This window comes from Ixodes scapularis, unplaced genomic scaffold (assembly GCF_016920785.2).
Source record: "Ixodes scapularis isolate PalLabHiFi unplaced genomic scaffold, ASM1692078v2 PGA_scaffold5__190_contigs__length_132052651, whole genome shotgun sequence".
In the NCBI taxonomy this organism is placed as follows: domain Eukaryota; kingdom Metazoa; phylum Arthropoda; class Arachnida; order Ixodida; family Ixodidae; genus Ixodes; species Ixodes scapularis.
This window is the reverse complement of record NW_024609880.1, coordinates 106,764,659-106,772,650: the sequence shown is the minus strand read 5'-3', so window position 1 is coordinate 106,772,650 and position 7,992 is coordinate 106,764,659. Positions and strand designations below refer to the sequence as shown.

General features: G+C 47.1%; 1 long non-coding RNA gene across 3 annotated transcripts; it reads left to right on the top strand.

The window, feature by feature from the left end:
* The first annotated feature begins 3,670 nt into the window (after window positions 1-3,670).
* On the top strand, window positions 3,671-7,500 carry LOC121838081. Of its 3 annotated transcripts, XR_006078423.1 has the most exons (4): window positions 3,671-3,862; window positions 4,544-4,935; window positions 7,107-7,257; window positions 7,387-7,500. It is a non-coding gene; the product is annotated as an uncharacterized LOC121838081 (long non-coding RNA). The 3 variants fall into 3 exon arrangements; XR_006078422.1 differs by having other exon boundaries at window positions 4,544-4,907; window positions 7,107-7,500; XR_006078421.1 differs by having other exon boundaries at window positions 7,107-7,500.
* The last annotated feature ends 492 nt before the right edge of the window (window positions 7,501-7,992 follow it).

Genomic DNA, 7,992 nt, shown 5'->3' with positions numbered 1-7,992 from the left:
TTCAATCCAGACGCATCCACGCTAGAAACTTCGTTTGATGTTAGTCGCCATATTGTATTGCTGATGAAAGCATTCTGAAATTGATCTGAAGCCATATTTTTTGGATTATCGAAGCAGAAACCAACTCTGCCTTATTAACGAGAGTAGTGATGAACTACAAGTGGGGTCTTCAGAGAGAGGGCTTCCCGTGAGCGTGAGTGAACGGTTTTTCAATCCAGACGCATCCACGCTAGAAACTTCGTGTGATGTTAGTCGCCATATTGTATTGCTCATGAAAACATTCTGAAATTGATCTGAAGCCATATTTTTTGGATTATCGAAGCAGAAACCAACTCTGCCTTATTAACGAGAGTAGAGATGAACTACAAGTGGGGTCTTCAGAGAGAGGGCTTCCCGTGAGCGTGAGTGAACGGTTTTTCAATCTAGACGCATCCACGCTAGAAACTTCGTTTGATGTTAGTCGCCATATTGTATTGCTCATGAAAACATTCTGAAATTGATCTGAAGCCATATTTTTTGGATTATCGAAGCAGGAACTCTGCCTTATTAACGAGTAGAGAGGAACTACAAGTGGGGTCTTCAGAGAGAGGGCTTCCCGTGAGAGTGAGTGAACGGGTTTTCAATCCAGACGCATCCACGCTAGAAACTTCGTTTGATGCAAGTTTGATGTTAGTCGCCATAATGTATTGCTCATGAAACCATTCTGAAATTGATCTGAAGCCATATTTTTTTGGATTATCGAAGCAGGAACCAACTCTGCCTTATTAACGAGAGTAGAGATGAACTACAAGCGGGGTCTTCAGAGAGAGGACTTCCCGTGAGCATGTGTGAACGGTTTTTCAATCTACACGCATCCACGCTAGAAACTTCGTGTGATGTTAGTCGCCATATTGTATTGCTCATGAAAACATTCTGAAATTGATCTGAAGCCATATTTTTTTGGATTATCGAAGCAGGAACCAACTCTGCCTTATTAACGAGAGTAGAGATGAACTACAAGTGGGGTCTTCAGAGAGAGGGCTTCCCGTGAGCGTGAGTGAACGGTTTTTCAATCCAGACGCATCCACGCTAGAAACTTCGTTTGATGTTAGTCGCCATATTGTATTGCTCATGAAAGCATTCTGAAATTGATCTGAAGCCATATTTTTTGGATTATCGAAGCAGAAACCAACTCTGCCTTATTAACGAGAGTAGAGATGAACTACAAGTGGGGTCTTCAGAGAGAGGGCTTCCCGTGAGCGTGAGTGAACGGTTTTTCAATCCAGACGCATCCACGCTAGAAACTTCGTGTCATGTTAGTCGCCATATTGTATTGCTCATGAAAACATTCTGGCTGTGTTCCAAATCTTACTCAAATGGATCCGAGTTACTCCATCGGGTCGTGTCACGTCACAACACAGATAGAAAAGCGCTGGACGCGGGTAGGTTTTGGGACGCCAAGGTAGAAAACCTTTACCCTGGAGTAAGATCGAGTAAATTTTGGAACACGGCCTCTGAAATTGATCTGAAGCCATATTTTTTTGGATTATCGAAGCAGGAACCAACTCTGCCTTATTAACGAGAGTAGAGATGAACTACAAGTGGGGTCTTCAGAGAGGGGGCTTCCCGTGAGCGTGAGTGAACGGTTTTTCAATCCAGATGTATCCACGCTAGAAACTTCGTTTGATGTTAGTCGCCATATTGTTTTGCTCATGAAAACATTCTGAAATTGATCTGAAGCCATATTTTTTGGATTATCGAAGCAGAAACCAACTCTGCCTTATTAACGAGAGTAGAGATGAACTACAAGTGGGGTCTTCAGAGAGAGGGCTTCCCGTGAGCGTGAGTGAACGGTTTTTCAATCTAGACGCATCCACGCTAGAAACTTCGTTTGATGTTAGTCGCCATATTGTATTGCTCATGAAAACATTCTGAAATTGATCTGAAGCCATATTTTTTGGATTATCGAAGCAGGAACTCTGCCTTATTAACGAGTAGAGAGGAACTACAAGTGGGGTCTTCAGAGAGAGGGCTTCCCGTGAGCGTGAGTGAACGGTTTTTCAATCTATACGCATCCACGCTAGAAACTTCGTTTGATGTTAGTCGCCATATTGTATTGCTCATGAAAACATTCTGAAATTGATCTGAAGCCATATTTTTTGGATTATCGAAGCAGAAACCAACTCTGCCTTATTAACGAGAGTAGAGATGAACTACAAGTGGGGTCTTCAGAGAGAGGGCTTCCCGTCAGCGTGAGTGAACGGTTTTTCAATCCAGACGCATCCACGCTAGAAACTTCGTGTCATGTTAGTCGCCATATTGTATTGCTCATGAAAACATTCTGAAATTGATCTGAAGCCATATTTTTTTGGATTATCGAAGCAGGAACCAACTCTGCCTTATTAACGAGAGTAGAGATGAACTACAAGTGGGGTCTTCAGAGAGGGGGCTTCCCGTGAGCGTGAGTGAACGGTTTTTCAATCCAGATGTATCCACGCTAGAAACTTCGTTTGATGTTAGTCGCCATATTGTTTTGCTCATGAAAACATTCTGAAATTGATCTGAAGCCATATTTTTTGGATTATCGAAGCAGGAACTCTGCCTTATTAACGAGTAGAGAGGAACTACAAGTGGGGTCTTCAGAGAGAGGGCTTCCCGTGAGAGTGAGTGAACGGGTTTTCAATCCAGACGCATCCACGCTAGAAACTTCGTTTGATGCAAGTTTGATGTTAGTCGCCATAATGTATTGCTCATGAAACCATTCTGAAATTGATCTGAAGCCATATTTTTTTGGATTATCGAAGCAGGAACCAACTCTGCCTTATTAACGAGAGTAGAGATGAACTACAAGCGGGGTCTTCAGAGAGAGGACTTCCCGTGAGCATGTGTGAACGGTTTTTCAATCTACACGTATCCACGCTAGAAACTTCGTGTGATGTTGGTCGCCTTATTGTATTGCTCATGAAAACATTCTGAAATTGATCTGAAGCCATATTTTTTTGGATTATCGAAGCAGGAACCAACTCTGCCTTATTAACGAGAGTAGAGATGAACTACAAGTGGGGTCTTCAGAGAGAGGGCTTCCCGTGAGCGTGAGTGAACGGTTTTTCAATCCAGACGCATCCACGCTAGAAACTTCGTGTGATGTTAGTCGCCATATTGTATTGCTCATGAAAACATTCTGAAATTGATCTGAAGCCATATTTTTTGGATTATCGAAGCAGAAACCAACTCTGCCTTATTAACGAGAGTAGAGATGAACTACAAGTGGGGTCTTCAGAGAGAGGGCTTCCCGTGAGCGTGAGTGAACCAACGAGCTTGAGTATTACCTTAGAGCGGTAAACCGGAACCCACTGCCTGCAGCGGAAATGGCACCCCCCCGATTGCCGCCATCTTGCCTGTTTGCCACATTAGTGATCACGTGACTTAAAGATGGCTGCGCCCAGAGGTGGGTCAGATCAGATTGGCCAGATCACGGTCAGCAGATGGGCTCTCTGGGGATGTGTTCCAATCTTACTCAAATAGACCCGAGTTATTCCGGCGAATCAAGTCACGTGACAAGACAGGTTGACGCGGGTAGGTTTTTGAACGCAACGGGTACAAGACCTTTTCCCAAGAGTGAGATAGAGTAAATTTTGGAACACGGCGACACGGCCGCCTGAATGGGAGCCACTGTAGTAGCCGAGCCGAGCGCGAGTGTGTGCGTGTGCGAGCTGGTCGGGGGCGGCTGGTGCGGCGACGGCGGCAACGGCGGTGCGAGTCGCATTGAACCGCGATGATCGTGCTGTGGGAGATTGGAAAATCTCCATGCGTGCTATGTTTGGCTAGGCAGACGATGAACAAATAGAGCCGGGTATGAACGTATGGCACAAGATCTAACCAGGTATGGGCACCGATCCGAATCGGTCGTAGTACATGTCAAACATCGCGTGGATATCTCGCATGAAAGTTTTGCATTCTCTCTGCACTCGACCTGCGGAATGTTCATTGCTCTTAAGGATAGGTACGCAGGGCATATGGAGTGTCTGCGATTGGAAGCCGAGAATGAATGCGTGAGAGGTTTTGGTGCTTTCGCGTGACTAAGGCTCGAGGATACGGTTGATCACGTCAGACGTTCCCGGCCGATTTTCTTTTACGTCCGACCCATATTAGGTTGCTATAGGTTGCCGTGCCCGTGGGGAACGGCACTGCTACCGTAAGTTCGCGCTGTGATTTGTAAGCATGGTCCTCGGAGTCCTGAGCCCTCGGCGCACACCAGGCGCCGTCTTCATATATAAGATCTCTACCGCGCATACGTCCGACGTACCTTTGAAAAAATCGGCCGAGTATGTCCAACGTATGTAAGGAATGCCTTCCGGGTACGTCCAAACTACCTTTAGACACAGCGTTAATTCTCTGCTTGCAAGGCGCCGGTAGTCGTCTGTAGGTGTCAACACGGCTGAGAATAGTTGATGGAAACCAATGTCGTTGGTCAAAGTTCTCAAGACAGTGCTTACTCGCTCGCGTCGAAGCTTGTGAACGGTTACACCTGAAACCACTTTATGTCTCTTTTTTTCGGATACAGCTTTTTCCGGGATACCAGCAAGCGCTACAGCTGTTGCGCCGTCTTGTTACAGAAGGACTGGGCATCCGCAGACACAAGTGCAGTCCTTCAACCACTGCTGGTGTCAAGTGCAGGAAAATAACAAGGGGCTCACAGATTTTTTACAGAGCAGCCGAGACAGCATAATGCTGGATTGTAACTCTGTTGTTACAGTGTCTTTCACCAAGCACAGCTGTTCCGGGGACGGCCACGTGCTGTCTTTTTGCCTGTTTGCTACGGTCGACACGGTGGAGGCAGGTCGTGACATTGCACGGACGGCTGGACACCGAAGCGACGCAGGCTGACCATCAACCTTCTCAAGGGTGACCCATCTTCAGCCTCCTGAGTACGCTGAAGGCATCATACTCACCTAGGTCTGGTGCCATTGCAGCAAAGCACTTCTGCGCTTCACGAGGCATGCTTGCTTCTCTTTTTATGACTTTCTCTCGGGGCTCTGTCAGCATCTTCTTTGACTCTTGCTTTTGTTCGAGCGGTCATTTGGATCGTGAGAGAAAATAGTCTGCAGGGACTGCTGTCCCTGTCCAATATAGTGCCTTTAGCTTTCAGTGACGTCTTTCAGAAGCGACTACTAACAAAAGTCTCCGCACTTTCTCTACACTGGCATGGATCGAAAGCATCCTTACACATATGTCACTCCAGAGGCACTCCTGTAGCTTCTGGCATACCAGAAAGACATCTAGTTGAACCATTGCTCCCTTTTGTGATTTTTTTTTTAAAAACTTGCCCTATCCTTGTCTTTTAGTGTTTTTCTTTTCTTCTTATGTCTGTGTCATTTACAGAGTCATATCAACCACACAAAACTTAATGTAACTTTGAAAGTTATGTAGACCTAAGTAATGGTTAGTTACACATCAAAATATCTGCCGACATTTGTTCACTGCTTACTCCATTAGCATGCTGCCTGCGATGCGTCTCCGACTGGTGTGTTTACCGATTCTGAAAAAGTGGTCCCTCAATTTCCTCTCGGTGACGTCATACAAGCGTCATGCTGTTGCCGGCCGCAATCCTGGCAGTGTCACAGCAGCGCGGGTGAACGTGACGGACGCCTGTTTTGCTGCAGGTCGCTCTTCAGTGTTGCAGTCCACGGAAGTTTTGGCAGCTAGAAGTTGGGACGCCCTGACGACAGCGACACTCGTGTTCGGTTGTTCTACTCGCAGCCTTTTCGTTAGCATTTCTACGACCAACCGCCAGAATCACGACATGCAACAGCATGACACTTTGGCTTCTGTGACGTCATGTGTTGCCACTTTGGGACCACTTTTGATGTATGGGCAGCATAGGACGCTAAACACACCGGTTGGAAACACGCTACGGACACCATACTATATATAACCTTGACATGGAATCTGTCTTGCACTGTGAATGTCTTGTACATTTCTCTCGCTACCTTCTCTGGAATGCCGTTTTCTGATTCAAAGCGCATCCTTGATTTCTTATGCTGTAACCTCCGTCTGGTTTTTTCATCTGTCAACTGCCTTGCTTATGTTGAAATAGTGCGACCAAAACTAGAATATGCGTCCTCGGCGTGGGAGCCACATGTTAAATGTCTCTCATCCAATTTCAGGGGTGGATGCAGGAATTTCCTGAGGAGGGGGGGGGGGGGGGGGGTCAGGTGTTGGTCAGCGTACCATATCTTTAGGAACCCCCTCCCCTTCTCCCTCGTTTCACGCCCTAAATTTTACGCATGCAGAAATCAAGAGGGGGGGGGGGGGGGGTCAGGATATCCGGACCCCCCCTCTAAATCCGCCCCTGCCCAATCCGGATTTGGTTCAGAATCGGGCTAGTACTCGCTTTATTCTACATTTTAGGTTTGGTAGCATCACTAAACTTAAATGCAACTTAAATGCAGTTTTTTTTTCAAACTCCCCTGTGTTCATATAGGCATATTAGTAAACTTTGTCTCCATCATAGGTTTTAATTCCTGCATGATTTATTCATCTTGCCACCGCATCGGATATTCCCTCGCATTGATCACTGTTCCTCTCAACAGGCCTGTCGACTTTAATGGCCTGTCTGAAGCCACTGTTTCCCTCCAAGACATTGACTCCTTTCGTGACATATTAAGCTCAATATTTTATTAAATCACTCCATTATGCAATACCCTAACCCCAAGGCTCTTAGGATACTTAAAATAAATAAACAAAATGAAAAAAGTCGGTAGTTGGAAAGAAACTGGACGATTCTTGTCGTGAGAAGCCAAGTCTTTTGATATGTGGCGCCAAGTCTTCATAAATGGTGTTTTGCAAACAGAAGCCAGGCTCAGATGGCAAATGTAGCACAGGTTTAGTTATTGTCCACGAAAGAGCACGAGCTTGTTGAAGTATTGCCGGACGGGCACTCCCCTTTCCTCGGCACTTTGCTGCCGGCACATGTGGTGAATCCTCAGCTGAAAGTAGTGTGCCAGCATCTTCTTGAGCATGACAGAGAAGTGAGATTGATTGTCAATTGTTTGTGCAACAAACAGGTGGTCGAACCTCTTGAAGGATGGTGACAAGGAGACAATACTCAATGTCTCGGTTTGCAGCCTGAGAAGCCAGTTCCGCCCTCCCTTGGCCACTGTGTCGAAGTTTCTGCGAAGCACCTTCTCGGCAGTGGTGCAGAGATGCAGAATGTCTGGGGATGGACTGTGGAGACCGCCCTTGTCCTTGACACGCACCAGGTCACATTTGTCAGTGGTGAGAAGTGCAATCCTTGCACAGTCCGGGCATTTTGCGTCTTTTGCAAAGTGAACGGCCACATTGCCCGCAATGTATTGTACAATGCTCTCGGCAAACTCCGAGAGAGGCTTGTATCCTATAACCCAGGTGGCGTCGGCGTCGTCCTGGCTTGTGTCAGCTGTCGGGTCTTGCTGGCGCTTGTCCGACGAGCTCAAAAGGAGCGTCTCCGTGCCGTCGACCTGACAGTTGCCACGGCTCGAGGGCAGCACATTCGCAATGAGGCACTTCCTGTACGCCGAGCGAAATTCGAGGGCCGTAGGATTGTTGTTGTTGCCCGTTCTGTTCCTGATTGTTGCAAAGAACAATTCGAGGTGGTCTTGACTTAGCTTGCGTGTCAGCAGGCACTTGAGCAAAGGACTGCTGCTCCAAACGAGGTCTTCAGCCAGACCCTTGATGGACTGGAGGGCCAACAGAAATCCAACAATGGCGGTCTTTCTTGGACCTTGGATCAGGGGTCTGCCCGTGGTATCCTTTAGGCCTCTGAGATAGCGCGAGGCTTTGTCAATCCTTGTCAAGATTGTCTCCTTGTTGTTGACGCGAATGGGGGCCTTGCTGCCAAGAGCGAGAGGGTGGCAGGAATTGGTGAGGTCAAACGTGTCGTCCACTACTGCTGCAAACTCGGCAGTGGCCTCCACACCCTCAAAGCCGGGGATCTGCTTTTCCTTGCAGAACAACAAGGCGCAGCTGACGGAG